Source organism: Rattus norvegicus, chromosome 5, assembly GCF_021556685.1.
Source record: "Rattus norvegicus strain SHRSP/BbbUtx chromosome 5, alternate assembly SHRSP_T2T, whole genome shotgun sequence".
In the NCBI taxonomy this organism is placed as follows: domain Eukaryota; kingdom Metazoa; phylum Chordata; class Mammalia; order Rodentia; family Muridae; genus Rattus; species Rattus norvegicus.
The window spans coordinates 156732501-156749235 of record NC_141538.1 but is presented as its reverse complement, the minus strand read 5'-3'; positions in this window follow the sequence as shown (position 1 = coordinate 156749235).

The following is a 16735-nucleotide window of genomic DNA, read 5'->3' as shown; positions in this document are numbered from 1 at the left end:
TAGGGTGACTAAGAGATGCGGGTGAATTCAGGGTGTTCATGCACATGTTTTAGCTTGCTTTCTTTTGTTAGGTTTGAGGCAGGGTCTCATGAAGCCCAGACTAGCTTCAAACTTGCTATGTAGTCAAGGACCTTAAACTTTTGATCCTCTTGCGTGCTGAAATTACAGACAAGGACCACCACATCTGGCTTTATGTAGTGCTGGGGATGGAACCCAGGACACCACGCCTATCGGACAAACATCCCACTCACCGAGTTATTCACATATATTCTCGAAAGTGCCTGCTTTATGCCAGTTCTAGGCACTAAAGCCTTTGATGAACAAGGTCACCCACTATGTCTGTCCATATGGATCTCAGGCTGTGGAGAAGACAATCGACCAAGATACAGAACATAATATCTCGGCACAGGGACAGACCCCCCTGGGTGACACGGAGCAACCTGAGTGAAGGGGAAGCAAATACAAAGTCCCTGGGGTACCAACACACCTGGCACACTCATGAAGCAGAAAGGAGGCCAGAGTGGCCAAAGCAGAGCGAAATGGTGAGTGGGGTGAGAGATGGGGACACAGAGGAAACAGACGAAGCCACTGCAAGAAACCAGGTGGCTGAGAACAGTGACCAGGGCAGAGGTCCACTATCATGGTACAAAAGGTCTGAGTCAGGGGTCGGGGATTTAGCTCAGTGCTAGAGTGCTTGCCTAGCAAGTGCAAAGCTCTGGGTTCGATCCTCAGCTCCAAAAAAAAAAAAAAAAAAAAAAAAAAAAAAGGTCTGAGCCAGTTGGTTGAGATCAAGACCCAGTAGTTACATAACCTTGGATAAGACACTTCACCTGCTGTGCCTCAGTTTCTTCCTCTGCAAACATCCTTTTTTTTTTTTTTTTTTTGGTCCTTTTTTTCAGAGCTGCGGACTGAACCCAGGGCCTTGCGCTTCCTAGGCAAGTGCTCTACCACTGAGCTAAATCCCCCAACCCCCTCTGCAAACATCCTTAAAAAAAGCTGCTTCACTTTATAGGGAAGGAGCAAGCAAGCCACACCTATGGTGGGCTGGTTGTGAATGGCTCCCAGGCTTGTGTATTTGAATACTCAGACCCCAGTCAGTAGAACTGTTTGGGAAGGATTAGGAGGCGTGGCCTTGATGGAGGAGGTGTTTTCGAAACTTTGAGGTTTCAAAAACCCACCCTAGGCTCAGTCCCTGGCTCTTTCTACCTCCACATTGCAGACTGAGAAGTAATGGTGCACCGGGCACCATTGCTGACAGCCTGCCTGCTGCCGCCATGCTCTTCACCGTCATAGCCACGGACTCATCCTCTGAAACTGCAAGCATGCCTCCAATTAAAGGCTCTCTTTTATAAGCTGCCTTGGCCATGGTGCTTTGTCACAGCAATAGAAAAACAACTAAGGCACTGTCTTCCCTGGTAGTCAAGGCTAACGCAGGAGCAATGTCATGGCTACATATCTTTCCAGTGGCTCGGAGGAGGCTGTTCACCCCTGCACTTCGCTGTCCAGACTCAAGAGAAAAGCAGCAAGTTCAGAGCCATTCTCCAAAACACCTGCCCAGAGATCCTTCAATCAGCTCACAGAAAGAAAAACAAACAAGGAAAAACCGATACGGTCAGGGACCGGGAGATACCAAGGAGACGTCACGACTCCAAGCAACAGGAGACTCTGGTGCAGAGCTGGGAAATCTAAATCCTTCCAGAACACAGTTCACAGCATTGTATCGATGATGCTGGCTTCCTCGTCTCAGTCAGTGTGCCGTGGCCGTAGAAGACGTGTTAGCATCGGGAAGCTGGGCGGGTGGAGACTCAAGAAGGCCTTTCACTCCCCGAGGGCCAAGAGAGACTCTTTACTATTATTCTCTCAACAAACATGGAGCAGTAACCAGACCACTCCCTCCATGTACAGGGCAGCGTGGGGAGGCGGAGTTCAACCAAAGAGCGGACAGAAGAAAGTGTGAAAAAGTCAACGCCATGCATCCCTGCAAAGGATGCTTCTCCAGGGGATAGGGCTCAGATAAGCCAGAGAGACCTCTGCTTTGAGACCAGCTCCCAGCATCCAATAGGAGGCTGCCAGTGTGGCAAGATGGCTAGGCCGGTGACATGCTTGAGGTGCACGTCTTTTGATGTGAGTTCGGTGTCCAGAATCTATGTAAAAGTGGTGGTTGACTACATTAACGGATGCTATAAAGTTGTCTCTGACCTCCTCACACATCTACGGCATGCAGAACCCCTTACACACAATAACAACAACAACACTAATAATAATTTAATTTTTAAATGCTGCCAAAGGCCCTGGGCATTCTTGTCCCCACTTGAACATCTGACTATCCTGGTGGCCCTCAGGTCTGATTCCAAACACTGACTAGATTGGCCCAGTCACATTTTCCCCCTGACGGAGGCTCAGCTGACAGAATCAGTTTGTTTAAACTCTTTACTGTTGGCACAACTACCTACCCCTGCCAGTCACCCCTGCTAATCACTCGGCAAACCATTCATCATGACTGTTAGTCATCCAGCAAACGCTTCCTCAGGATGATCGATGAAGCATGACACCAATGCTGCCCACAGATGGCTTGGAAGGGTTGGATCTCAGGTGTAGCCTCTAGCTACACAGTCATGGCTGGCCCCTGAGCCTGGTTTGATGTTTTTCTCCATCTCGAAATAGGGATAATAACAACCTCAATATTGGTATGCATTCTCACTAAAAGAGAGATGACTGTTGTGTGTTGCTGTAAAAAAAAAAGAAAAAAAAACTGATTTTGGGTATTTTGGCAACTTCGGGTAGAAAAAGTTGATTTAATCTTAGAATTCCAGCTTCCAGCGAATCCTTATACGGAAGCCACGGAGGCGGGAGATTGAAGTGGCTGTTTATATCACATCTACAGCCAAGAGCGGAGAGAAACAGATGCCAGCTTAGTGTGCAGCTAGCTTTCTCCACTCCCGTACAGGTCAAGGCCCCAAAACCAGAGAATGGTGTCAACTCAGAGAAGGCTAGATCTTCTCAAATCAATTAAGGCAAAAAAGACACCACCACCACCACCACCACCACCACCACCACCACCGCCACACACACAAGTGCAACCCGACCCCAGCCAGCTTATCTGAACAACCTGTCACTGTGACTCCCTTCCAGGTGATCTACATTTGTGTCGCGTTGACAGTTAAAGCTGAGCTTCGTGGGTCTGGAGAGACGGATCGGGGGCTAAGAGCACTTGCTGCTCTCCAAGAGGACATGGGTTTGGTTACTGGCATCCATATGGCATCTCACAGCTGTCTATAGCTATAGTTACAGAGAGGCCAGTCTCTTCTTTTAGCCTCCATGTGCGCGCACAGTGCACATACATACATCAGTGCAGACCAAACATACGCGCAGAATGGATAAATAAACTAGCCATCGCACAATTCACCATAACACAGGAGACACACTATCATATCACAGCTTGCACCCCAGGAGTGATATCCCCAAATTTCAGTGCTTCAGGGAAAGAATTGGAGGCTACCCTCCCTGAAGGACCCCAACATGAACTAGAGTTGACAACCTGTCAAAGCAGGCTGGCCTCTGAAATCGAGGAACACCGAGGAGCTTGGGAGATGGCTGAGTCAGCAAAATGTTCACTGCCCAAAACTGACTGCCTGAACTTGGCTTCCATGACCCAAATCTTAAGCAAAATGAAAGGCGAACATGGTGCTGCCAGTCACCTCACAGCTGAGAGGCAGGGAGAGATCCATTCCTGGGGTTCACTGACTCCCCGGGTTGGCGCTGAGATCCAGGTAAAAGCTGGAGAGCCTGTCACAAGAATTCAAGGGAAGAGTAAGTTAGGAAGCTAACTGAAGTTGACTTCCAGCCCCAACATCCGCACACACACGCGCACATGCACGTGCACGCACATGCACATGTATGTGCACATGCACACACATGTACACGCACACAAGACACACCCAGACAAACATCAAGCCAGACCCTCACATAAACACATCTTCCCTCCACCGCATTCATCCCCACACCTCAAGGGCCTTGGACTCTTGTGGCAGCCCAGTCTTGTGAGCATGCTGGGTACCGTGCCTCCTCTGATGTCATCCGGCCACCCTGAGGAGACCCCAGTGATGAAGATCCCCGTGTGGCCAGCAGGGAAGGATGTCTGTGTGTCTGTCGCAGCAAGAACTGTTTAAGTATCAACATACTCGAGCTACTTTTCTCAAAAGGTCGCTAATAACTCCAGGGAAATAAAACCTTAAATGGAGAAGGAAGAGGGAAAAAAATAGCAATATCGGGAGGAAAGCAAAGAACAGGAAAAGACTGGGGAGGAAAACAAGAATTGAAAGCCATCACCTTCCCAGAGTGTGAACTCAGCCAGCCGACTTCCCACTCCCCCTCCCGCTCGCAAACGCAGGAAGATCTACAGAACTGTCCCCAGGGAAAGTGCTGAGAATTACTTAAAAACAACCACTTTAAGTCTCCAGAAATGGCCCTAGGACTTCAGCAAATAGAGAAATGTTTATTCAGGAAAACCTACCACGACGCTGAGAAGAAAAGCCTGTGACGCCTGGTGATTTAATCATGATTGTCACCTTGATTGAACCGAAAAGCGTCTTGAAGATTCGCAAGGCACCGTGGCTCACATGGAGACTGTGGGTGTCTTCCCAGAGAGAGTGAACCAAGGCTCTGAGTGTGGGCTGCACCTTCTCACAGCCTGAGGGTCCAAAAGGGGGAGATGGGAAGCTGAGACCAGAGCTCAGCTGGGAGGGGGGCTTGCTGCGTTAGAATAAGGACCTGAGTTCGATTCACAGGCTTGCAGTAAAGGAGAGGATCGAAGAGGTGACAGCCTACATTTTTAATTCCAGCACTAGAAAGCCAGACACAGGCAGACCCCTGGGGCACTCTGGCCAGCCTTGGTTCACATGGTGAGTTCCAGGCCAATGAGAGATGAGAGACCCTGTCTCAAGAAATTAAACAGGGGTTGGGGATTTAGCTCAGTGGTAGAGCGCTTGCCTAGCAAGGGCAAGGCCCTGGGTTCAGTCCCCAGCTCCGAAAAAAAGAAAAGAAAAAAAATTAAACAGCATCAGAAGAACAATACCTGAGACTGACCTCTGACCCCTCTGTGTACTCGTGTGAGTGCATACATACAGACACACACACACACACATGCGCACACACACGCATGTGCACACGGAACGGGTGGGAAGCCAGCTTGAACAGTCATTGTTGTATTTATCTTTTTAATTTATTCTTCTCTCATACGTCGGGACCCCAGTTTCCCCCTCCCACTTTCCTCACACCTCCCCTCTTCTACTCCCATTCTTTCTGTTTCCCACCGTCACGTGACGCGCCCTGATCCCCACATCCTCCCTGCCATGTTGATTTGAAACCATGAACAAAAATAAACTAGTCTTCCCTTCATGCTGTTCTCTCAAGAGTTTGTCACAGGAAGGAGAGGTCGGATACACGTGATCCATTTCCTCTCTCACCCCATCTCGATTTTAGAGAAACTTCACCAGGGATGGTGTATCCTGAAACCCCTCTTCCGGTCCCTCCAGCTTCCAATGGCTGCCCCTCCCCTCTGCTTGCTGCTGCAGAAGCAGAGTCCTGAGGAGTCTGGCTGAGAAGCAGGCACCCTTCTGCCTAGCCTTTGCCGGCAAGGTGGAGGCACAAACCAAGTGGGGCATACTGAGATATACGGAGGCCCCAGGCGCCCTCCCCGCTACAGCTCAGTCATAAAAACAGAGCCTTTCACATCAAGAGAGGCAAACTGAGGGCTCCAGGACCTATAGCCAGAACCTGCCTCGCCAAGTGCCAACTCCTGAAGGAAGGTGTCACTAAGAAAACAACATGCCATTGTCCCCACCCCCAGGCACTGTCTCCACTCCCAGTCACTGCCCCCAACCACAGTCACTGTCCTCCCCTCCAAGCCACTGCCCCAAGGAAGGCTCTGAAGAAAATGAAGCCCTCTTTCTCTGGTCAACAGGAGTCACATTCAGACAGGGCACAGGGGACACACACAGGGTGCAGGGAACACACGCAGAGCGCAAGGGACACACACAGTGGGCAGGGGACACATACAGGGGTCAGAGCTGTGGGCAGCTGACAAGGTTGGTACCAGCAGAGAGGACTCATATTCATTCTCATTCTCTCCCTCTCTCTCTTTCTCTCTCTCTCTCTCTCTCTCTCTCTCTCTCTCTCTCTCTCTCTCACACACACACACACACACACACACACACACACACACACACACACACACACCAAGCCTAAGGTTTATGGCATAATGGCAGAGCTCCTACATGGCAGACAACAAATGTGAACAGAACAGTTTAGACACAGACAGCCGGACTGGGTGTGTGTGGCCAACCTGAGCTAGATAACTAGATCCTGTTTCAAAGGCCCTGCCTAGAAAAGAAAGAAAACCCAAAAAGTTGCTCAGGACAGCGCACAATGTAAACGCCCCCTGTTCCCTAGAGAGGAGCTCCAGTCTGTTTTACACATAGGTTAACCAGGAATGCGCCCTCGATGGATGCCCAGGGTAACAGCTCTGGCTAGGTCTTCCAGCACTGAATGCTGTCCCAGCCTCCCTCCTGGCTCACCTGGGCCCTCCCTCTATCCCTGCTGATGCAATGGCCCTCTGGGACTACCTTCTCACTCACCCTAGGGACGGCTTTACTTTGAGATGATCTGAAATTCCTTGGGATGAAGAAAAGTTCCCCTTTTCCTTCAAAGGCTGCGTGTTGCCATCACAGAAATGCAGTAGGCAGAGACTGGCAAAAATATGACCCATCTTATGAAGTCACTTGCTGCCGCTATGTATCCAGGGCTCGGTCCCAAGGGTTGCACAATTAGGGAGTTGTGGGGGTGGGGTATGTAAGGGAGAGGTCCCACCATTTTACAGAAAAGGAAAGTGTAACTTGGAAAGATGATGTAGCTGTTCTCAGGTCACACCCTGGAGAAGCGTGAGGACTGGGATGGAAGTTGGGTTCTGTCTAGTCCCAAGAAAAGCCGCCTTCCCTAAGCCCCGCCCCTAGCATAGCAGGGCTCTGCGGAGGCCTGCTGATCTCAAAGGAGCACCGGCCTCCCAGGTAGGCCAGTCTCAACCCCAGGCTTAAAGCAGGCCGGAACAAACAGAAACTGAGAGGCACTTCCGCACCCAAGGTCCCCAGGTTCCCCAGTGGGTCAGGAGCAGATTACTCCTGGGGGTGACAGTGGTGCCTCGGCGCCCTCTAGCGGTAGCAGGAAATAGTCTATGGGGAAGGGGAGAGGGAAGAAGAGGCGCCCACTGAGAAAGAAGTGGAGCTGGGGAACTGATGGAAGGCCCAGGGTCAGGGGCGGCAAGGTATATCCTCCCGACTCCAAGGTCCTATCCCGTTCCACGACCCCTGTGCTAGCTATTTTCTGGATCTATGTCCTTCAACTCCGCCTCGGCTCTGAGGGCCTCAGAGGGACACCCCTGCACCTGCACTAGTGAGTCAGGGAACATAATCCCCCCCCCCCTCAAGTAGGGCGGTTCATCTCCTGAGAAGGCGCTAGCCTGTGCTCTAGGCAAAGACTTCCACCCAAAAAGAAACCAGGAAGTCAGTCGACCTTCTACCTCTCTACCTCTTCGGCCCCATCAGAGTTCACACACACACACACACACACACACACACACACACACCTGCTCCCGACGGTCACACAGACACACACACACACACACACACACACAGACACACACACACACACACACACACACCTACCCAGCTCGGTCCCCTACTACCCTCTCACCCAACCCCCAGCCCCCAATTCCCAGCAGCTGCGGTTGCCATGGCGACAGCATCTCCACCCCACTCCCACCCCCTGCACATAAATAAACTGCAACCTGGGGACGGAGAGCTGCTGGCAGAGGCCGATTTATGCCGAGCCAGCTCATTTCCCACTCCTCTCACTTCGGGATAATTAGTGCAAATTAAATCTCACACCCCTTCTCCAGCGCAGTTAGCGCCCTGGGAGTGGATGCCGCATCGAGTGGGGAACATGCGCGAAAGCTCCTCTGGGTGTGCAGATGCCAGAAAACATCTCAGCTGTGAGAGCTCTGAGGCAGCACAAGAAGCACATCGGCCCCCCCATGAGATGGGACACTCCCATCCTCCCCAGCTCTGCCGGCTTTGCTCTGCAGTCAAAGAAACCTTGGTAAAAGATCCCTTTGGCCCCAGCTCCGAAAAAAAGAACCAAAAAAAAAAAAAAAAAAAGATCCTTTGGTCCACGAGGCTTCCAAAAACAGCCCAGTTCTTAAAGTCTGGTGTGAGCATGCCTGTCCCAGCATTTGAGAGGTAGAGGCAGGAGAATCAGGGGTTCAAAGCCAGTCTGAACTATACAGAGTGTTCAAGGCCAGCCTGGGCTACATGAAACCTTTCTTCTTTGATTAAAAAAAAATTAATTAATTAAAAAGTGGTTCATCTCCCTCCATACCTGTGTCTAGACGGCTTCATGGCCATGTGAACTATAGAGGCTCCTGCAGATAAGAAGTGTTGGGACGGGTTGGGGATTTGGTTCAGTGGTAGAGCACTTGCCTAGCAAGTGCAAGGCCCTGGGTTCGGTCCCCAGCTCCGAAAAAAAGAAAAGAAAAAAAAGTGTTGGGACTTTGAGGAAGAGACCCACCTTCAGGCTTTGGGTTTTTTTTTTTTTAATTAATTATTTATTTATTATGTATACATCCTACAGCTTTCTGCCTGCATATACGCCTGCAGGCCAGAAGAGGGCACTAGACCTCATTACAAGATGGTTGCGAGCCACCATGTGGTTGCTGGGAATTGAACTCAGGACCTCTGGAAGAGCAGTCAGTGCTCTTAACCGCTGAGCCATCTCTCCAGCTCCCAGGCTTTGTTAGATACTGACATTTATATAACCAGACCTCTTGTGTGTTTACTTTCACACTAAGTTTCTGAATGCCAGGGCTGTACTTGTCTCGCATGTCCCAGCATCCCCCAAAGGATGTGAGTAACAAGACACAGCCCGTCAGCAGAAATAACACAGCAGCCACTAAAGGATGGCTCCTGTTCTGCTTGCTGCCAGCCCCTTCCTTGCCATAACACTCATTCTGTTATCCCTTCTACAGAGCTTACCGACCACTAAGTCCCCAGGTCTAGGGTCTTGTTAAAATGCAGGAACTTAAGTCTACCTCAAGGCCGTTGACCCTAACAAGCACCCCAGGGAGGGATGGAGAGGGAAAGGCATTTGGTGTGCCCAGCCTCCAGCCCCTAGCTGCCAACAGGGACACTGGCATCTTTCCTGGAGTGTTGTGGGGCCCAAGCTGCTGCTTTGAAAGATGCCCGGGGGATTCCTGCTTCTTCAGCTGAGAGACCCGGGGAACACAGCCAGGAACAGGCAGACAAGGGCTGGCCTCCTCTCCTGGTGAAAGGCTCTGTGAGGTCATTTGGGCTCCAGGCTCTTCACAGGGTCAGGCTGAGGTTAGAAACCAGCTGACTCTATACTTCCTCCAACTCTGGCCAGCTTGCTTCCCTCCCTCTCAGGCATCCCCCACAGACAATCTCTTATGCCAGAAAAAAAAATCCAAAGCCTTGGGCCACCCTTTTGATCAATCCAGTCTGAGATGGGGGGAGGGGAGTCCTCCAGCTCCCAAACTTATTCACATAGAAACCGAGGAGGAAATTAATTCACCCTGGACCTACAGTGGTAGAGCCAAGCCTTGGACAGGTCTCACTAATCCTGCCCACCGAGTGTACACAAGTCCAACTCTGGGCATATAATCACCTGACACTCACATGCACACAAGCAGAGCACTGTCTTAGTTAGGGTTTGTATTCCTGCACAAAACATCATGACCAAGAAGCAAGTTGGGGGAGGAAAGGGTTTATACAGCTCACGCTTCCACATTGTCATTCATCACCAAAGGAAGTCAGGACAGGAACCCACACAGGGCAGGAACTCGGAGGCAGGAGTTGATGCAGAGGCCATGGAGGGATGCTGCTTACTGGCTTGCTCCCCCTGGCTTGCTCAGCTTGCTTTCTGATAGAACACAGGACCACCAGCCCAGGGATGACACCACTCAAAATGGACTGGGTCCTGCCCCCTTTAACTAGTTGAGAAAATGCCTTACAGCTGGATCTCATGAAGGCATTTCCTCAAGGGAGGCTCCTTTCTCTGTGATAACTCCAGCTTGTGTCAAGTTAACACACCAACCCAGCCAGTACAGCACACACCTACGGACACACGACACATGCCCCTGAGGTCCCTATTTGCCCACAGATATGGACATTCAGCCATTGGCTCACTCATTGGATAAAGACATGCATACATACATATAGACACTTGGCCTTCAAGTCTGAGCTCCTACGCCATCCCCTGAGATAAAGTCCAGAGCCTCTCAGGTTCTCTCTCCAACCCTACCCTGTTCAAAAGTGCTGGTCCAGTCCTTGAAAGCAAAGGCACACTAAGTATCCAACTAAATTTAACCCAACTCTACCAGTCGCTTGCCATGTGGCCTTGGCTAAGTCCCCTCCTTTTCTGAACCTGTTTCCTTATCTCCTCTTCCCCAGAGAGGGATGCTATGGAAGGTAAGGAGCCGGGGATGTGGCTTGGTTTGTAGAGTGCTTCATGGATTCCCACCACCACAGAAAATGCCATGGTGGTGCCTGTCATCCTAGGATTCTGAAGGAGGAGGTGGGAGGTTAGAAGTTCAATGTCATCCTCACCTAGAAGAGGTTGAGGCAAATCTGGGCTACAGGAGACCTTTATCTCAGAAAGGCCAGGAGATATCTGACTGAAAGCGGAGAATGAAAAAGCAGGAGAGAGAAGTTGGGGTGGACGGAATAGCCCGCACAAAGGCTCAGAGTTAGGGATGTTAGGCTGGAAGGAGAAGCCCTATAGAGTGTATAGGGAGAAGGGACTCGGGAGATGCTGAAGGGTCCACAGCTTGGGTCTCATCTTGAGGACAGCGAAGGGCCGCTGGCTGTTTCAGAGTCGGACACAGAACCAGGATCTCACGCTCACGGAGTCATACTCTACCAGCTCAGCCCCCACTGAAAACCCCCAGGACAACTGACCTAAGGTTTTATGGTTTGCTTTGTTTTTTTAATTTAAATTATTTTATTTATTTACACTGCAGTCATTACATTTTATGGGTTTTTTTTAAATATTTTTTATGTATGGATGTTCTCTCTCCCTCTCTCTCTCTCTCTCTCTCTCTCTCTCTCTCTCTCTCTGTGTGTGTGTGTGTGTGTGTGTGTGTGTGTGTGTGTGTGTGTGTGTGTGTGTGTACACCATATGCATACAGTGTCTACTGGAAATGCTGGATCTCCCGGGACTGTAGTTACAGCCGCTTGTAAGGTGACATGTAGGTGCTGGGAACTGAACCTGGACCCATCTGCGCAAGCGCTCTTAGAAGCTGAGCCACGGCTCCAGGTCCTTGACCTAGGACTTTAAGAGAACTCAGAACCTCCTCTGTAGAGAAGGGGAGGAGCCCTGGGATGGAGTTCAGCAATGGAGTCCTTGAGGACATGGTGGTGGTAGTGGAGGTTATTAGGGTGGGACATTTCAGGACTATTTCACAGTGAATGGGGTGGGGAGGGCCTAGCGGTAGCATTAATATAGAAAGCCAAGGAGCAGGAAGTGTCTGTCACACAGACACAGAACCCACTTTGGCAGACCTCGGATTAGCCACAAACCTGACCGTGACCCACCTCTGGCTTTTGCTGGGCCTGCGGCCTCCCCACCACAGCCACGCCTGCTAAGTGCACAGAGCGAGCTCACATACAAAGTGAGCAGCCTGTCTGGTCTTTTTTTTTTTTTTTTTTTTTTTTCTTTTTTTCGGAGCTGAGGACCGAACCCAGGGCCTTGCGCTTGCTAGGCAAGCGCTCTACCACTGAGCTAAATCCCCAACCCCCTGTCTGGTCTTTTAAGGCCACAGATTTCATGTCCCTTCTAAAGCCTCATCTCCTTAGGGCTCCTCTGGGAAGAGCTCCGCCACAGCGCCCCTTTAGAGGTGCCGATGGGCATCAGCTAAGCCTATGCTGGTCTATCTAGTCCCCAGGCATTAGCTGCAGCTGGAAGAGGTCTAACTCCAATGGTCGGCGGTTCCCACTCTGAGGCTCCCCACTGAGTCCTCTAGCAGTGTTAAGTCGCCTCTGAGTACCAGGTCTCCATTTGTCAGAGGGGCCTGCAGAGCTGACCAATCAGAACACCAAATCCCCTCAGGCAGCTGGGATTGGCTCTACAGTGAGCACTTGACCCAAGCTGAGCCAATAAGAGTGGACACCTTTGGGTTTCCCTTGAAACGTGAACAAAAGCATCAGGACAGAGGACCTGCTTGGAGAACAAGGCCAGTGTGAGTCCCCGAAGGCATGGTTCAAGCACCTGGATCCAGCCATGCCTGAAATCAGTTTCATGGATCTTTTTGCCTAAGCCCATCTGAAGCACACACCTGGTGTCCAACCGCGTCCTGCCCTATTTAAGTCGCTGTGCTCAGTCTTGACACTGTCTGTGGTGATGTGTGTGAGGTTCTCCACTTCTTTCCTTGAAGCTAGCTGAGGGGCCTCTTTTGTGTGTGGGGGTGGGGTGGAGGTGTTTGTCTGTTTTTTGAAACAAGGTTTCTCTGTGCAGCCCTAGCTATCCTGGAACTTGTTCTGTAAACCAGGCTGGCCTCGAACTCAAGAGATCTACCTACATCTGCCTCCCACGTGCTGGAGTAAAAGGGGTGAGCCACCACCACCTGGCTAAGGGCCTCCTTTTCTCCCACTTAATCAAAAGGATTCCATGATGGCGCGCACTTGGGAAACTGTATCTTTTAACGTCCTTTCCTGTGGAGTACCTGTAGACACCCACAGCACCATGTTTTTAAGTCTCCCTGGGGCCAGCCCAGCTTCCCTTCAAACTCCCACAGTCGGCGCTGCCATCTGGGGAGTTCTTCCTCTTCCTGGTGTTCAAACATTCCATGCTGACCACACTCTATGGGTCAGGAAGATGGCTTTGGATAGATCAATTCGTACTACTCGAGAACCTGAGTTCCATCCCCAGACCTTACAGTTTAAAAGACTGGGCACAACGGTATGATCTTCAAGTCCCAGAGTGGAGGAAGTGGAGACAGGAAGATCCCTGGAACTCGACGGACAGCCAGAGTAGCCAAATTGTCAAACTCTAGGTCCCTGTGAGAGACCTTTCCTCAAAAAACATGGTGGATAGCTCCTGAGGAGTGATACCACAAACTGACATCTGGCTTACACATGTGTTTAGGAGCACCGCACATGTCCACTCACATAAACACGCATGTGCGCACACACACACACACACACACACACCAAATTTTTAAAAAATAAAAATCAATGCTTGGAATTTTGAATAAGTACTGTGAGAGTTCACGGCCAGCCTGTTCTATACAGCAAGTTCCAAAACAGACAGAGATACAGAGAGGAAGGGGTATCTTATTTGCAGATCCCAGAATCCCCTGGCAAAGGAACCTTCGGCCGTGACAGTCTAAGGAGGGGTTATGGAGGTTAGGAAGTAAACTGAGGTGCAAGGGCTCACTTTAAAAGTGGCTGGCACCATTCCCCAGGCTCGGGATGAATAAAAAGCAGAAAGCAAGCGAGCCCCAGCATCTGTTTCTCCAGCTTCCGGGCTCCGCGTGCCATGTGACCAGGAGCCCCACCCTCCAGCTGCCATGTCTTCCTCCCCATGACGTCCTGCACGCCCACACTTCGAGACAAAACAAGTCCTTCCTTCTTTAAATCGCTTTTTCCAGGTGATGTACCACAGCCATGAGAAAAGTAACTAAGGCAGATGCCGCAGTATGCTGGGTCCTGAACAAGCAGCTGGATGTGACAGCCATCCCAGCTGGGAGGAAGCTACCTGTTGGGGGACATGAGTCTGAGCCTAGCCTCCAGGCCACTTGACCTAGAGTCACTCTTGCTCTCTAACTCCAACTTAGTCGTGGCTCTATAGGCCTGGCCAAGCAGAGCACCAAACCCCCAGGCTATAGTGAGTGGCTCCTGCCTCTGCCTTCCCCTCACTGGGATACTAAGCGTACAGCATGCCCAGCTAGTCTGTGTGAGCGCAGCAGACTGACCTCAGGTCCTCATGATGTTACAGCAAGCCCCGAGCTGTCTCCCCAGCCCATGACTGCCTGGTAGTACAATCTTCCTGCTGTCTTCTGCTCTGCAAGGCCTTTGACCTCAAGACTACATTGCCTAGCCTCCTTTGGTGTTAGCTTAACCGAGTGACTCGGATTCAGCCAATGGGGGGGGGGGGGAGCAAAAGTAAAGCAGCCAATCTCAGAGCTGTGCTCTTAAAAGTACGGAGTGAGTCTCTCTGTCTCCACGTCTCTCAATTCCTGTGGTTGCCACAGGCCCCTTGCAGCCCAGGGTGGATGCTGGACGTGGAGACTGTTAAAGCCCCACAAGCCGGGACCACACCCTCTGGGCTGCCCTGTGAGAGGGAGCTTGAACTTTTCTCTTGTTTCAAGTCAGTGTATTTTGGGGTCTGCATGGCCCAGTAAGTAGCTAATTCTATATTCTCTTCTCTATGAAGCAAACAGTAGGGGCGGTGTCCTCCCCAGAGGACAAAATAGTGACATTACTCCCAGACACCCTTCTGAGAGCCCCACACAATGGAGATGATACCAACTCTTTGCACCGTCATACACGCCAGAGAGAGAGAGAGAGAGAGAGAGAGAGAGAGAGAACAAGAACAGAGGGCGAGGGAAGGGGGACACATGTTCCATGGCATTCCTGTGGAAGTCAGAGTATAGCTTTGTGCTAATCAGTTTTCTCCTTCTACCATTTCATGACTTCCAAGGATCGAACTCAGGCCGTGAGGTTGTGAGGCAAACCCTTTACCCGCAGTGCCAAGTTGTAGGCCCCGCCCCCAACATTCTTGACCTAAGATTTCCCAGTGCATTTTTTTTTCTATACACAGCATAACTTCCAGTTTGGGATTCTGTGTCAAGTCAAACTGTTTCCACATTTATTTACTTAGGAAATGTTTGTTAGATCAAAAGGGATGTAGGGGTGGCTATTAATAAAGCCCCCGATCTCCAGCCAACAAAATCATTGCCTCTGGTTGAATGGAGTGAGACCTCACCCTGAACTCTCTCCAAGGCCTCTTTCACCACCCCGCAGCTGAACCTCCCCCACCTCCTTCCCAAACCACAGATGTCTCCCTTCCTGATCCCCACCACCACCACCACATCCCAGTGACGCAGAAACAAGAGCAGATCTCTCCAGCTTGCAGAAAAGGTAAATTGCTGGCTGCAATAAATTTGCAGGTGCTTGCACTTTGACAGAAAAGATCCCATTTGTGGTGAGGGTTTGATGTCCCGCCTTTCCCCTAGTTCCTCCACCCTCCCAAGGAAGGCTGGAGGCAAAGGGGTGGGGGCTGGGGGAGCTTGGTGGGTCAAGTGCTTGATTCAAAGGCATGACTTCCGAGCTCAAGAAGCACACATAGCAAGGCTGGCTGGGTAGAATGCATTCATAGTCCCAGTAGTGGGGGGAGGGGGAGGGGAGAACGGAGCCCCGGAGGTCAGAGGTCACAGACCAGCAGAATAGTCAAATTAGTGGGTTCGGTTGAGAGACCTCAATACAGGAGGAGGGGCAGGTTGATACACAGTATGACTTCGGGCATCTACACATATGCACAAGCTCACACACGAGCTGGGGGCAGCTGAAGCCAGCTGTGTCCTGGTGCTGCGTGTGACAAAGAGCTGCGCTCCACCTTTGAGGAGTCCCCTGTTGATCTTGGGTTTGTCCTGGTTGCTGGGCCTAGGCTGGGGCTGGGGACCCGCTGGGGTGAACTCAATTCGCCATCCTCAACTTGTATGAGCTCCTTCAGCTAGCGCATTATCACCAGGGTGAGGAGCAGGGTCTTCACTGGGTTGAGAGATGCAGAATTTAGATTCTGGAGTATCTGCCTTAAGCAAGGACTGAGGGCAGGTCTAGAAACTTCCTTCTCTGCCTCAGAATCCACAGAGAAGCAAGGGAGCAAGCTGCCTTTTCTAAGCAGCCGTGGAGGGCTCCCACTGAGAGCCGTCCTCCCCAGACCTTTCAGCCCTGTGCCGAGCAGGTTTGCGTATTTCTTCTTCAGATAAGGAAACTGAGGCACAGGGAGGGGAAGTCACTCACCAGCAGGCACCCTACCCTCTCCTGGAAGATGGCAACCTCGAACAACAGAGACTAGTCTTTTTCCTTCTCCTCCTCCTTCTCCCGGGTTCCCACATCGCACCCCTCCCCCACTCCCATCTCCAACCCCGCCTGACTCCCAGAACTGCCTCTGCTGGAATCCTGACTCCCGCCCCCTCTCTGCTGCTCTTTTCACACCAGACACAAAGTGTCTAAGGGAAAAGTTTATTTCTTTTTCAAGTTCTGAGGAGCCAGGAGTGGGGTGAGGAGAATCTACAGGGTGGGGAGTTCAGCTTCCCTCCCAGCAGAGGTTTGCCTCAGAGACCCAGGTCAAACCCGGGTGTGGGCACCTCCGGGACCTCATCAGAATGAGGCCAGGCTCAGCACCCCACTCTAAGCCAAAGCTGTTGAAAACTACGTTTACATCGGTTTAAGGGCTGAGGGGAGCTCAATGGTAAGAGCACATGGGGACCCAAGTTCAAACTCACCTTTAAAAAGTGGGACCCAGGCCTAGAACCCAGTGAGGAACCATGTCTGAAGGGACTAGAAGGGAAAGACAATGGAGCAGAACACGTAGTCTCTAACAGTTTTGGGTGACCTTCTCATAGACACACGCGCGCGCGCGCGCGCACGCACACACACACACACAC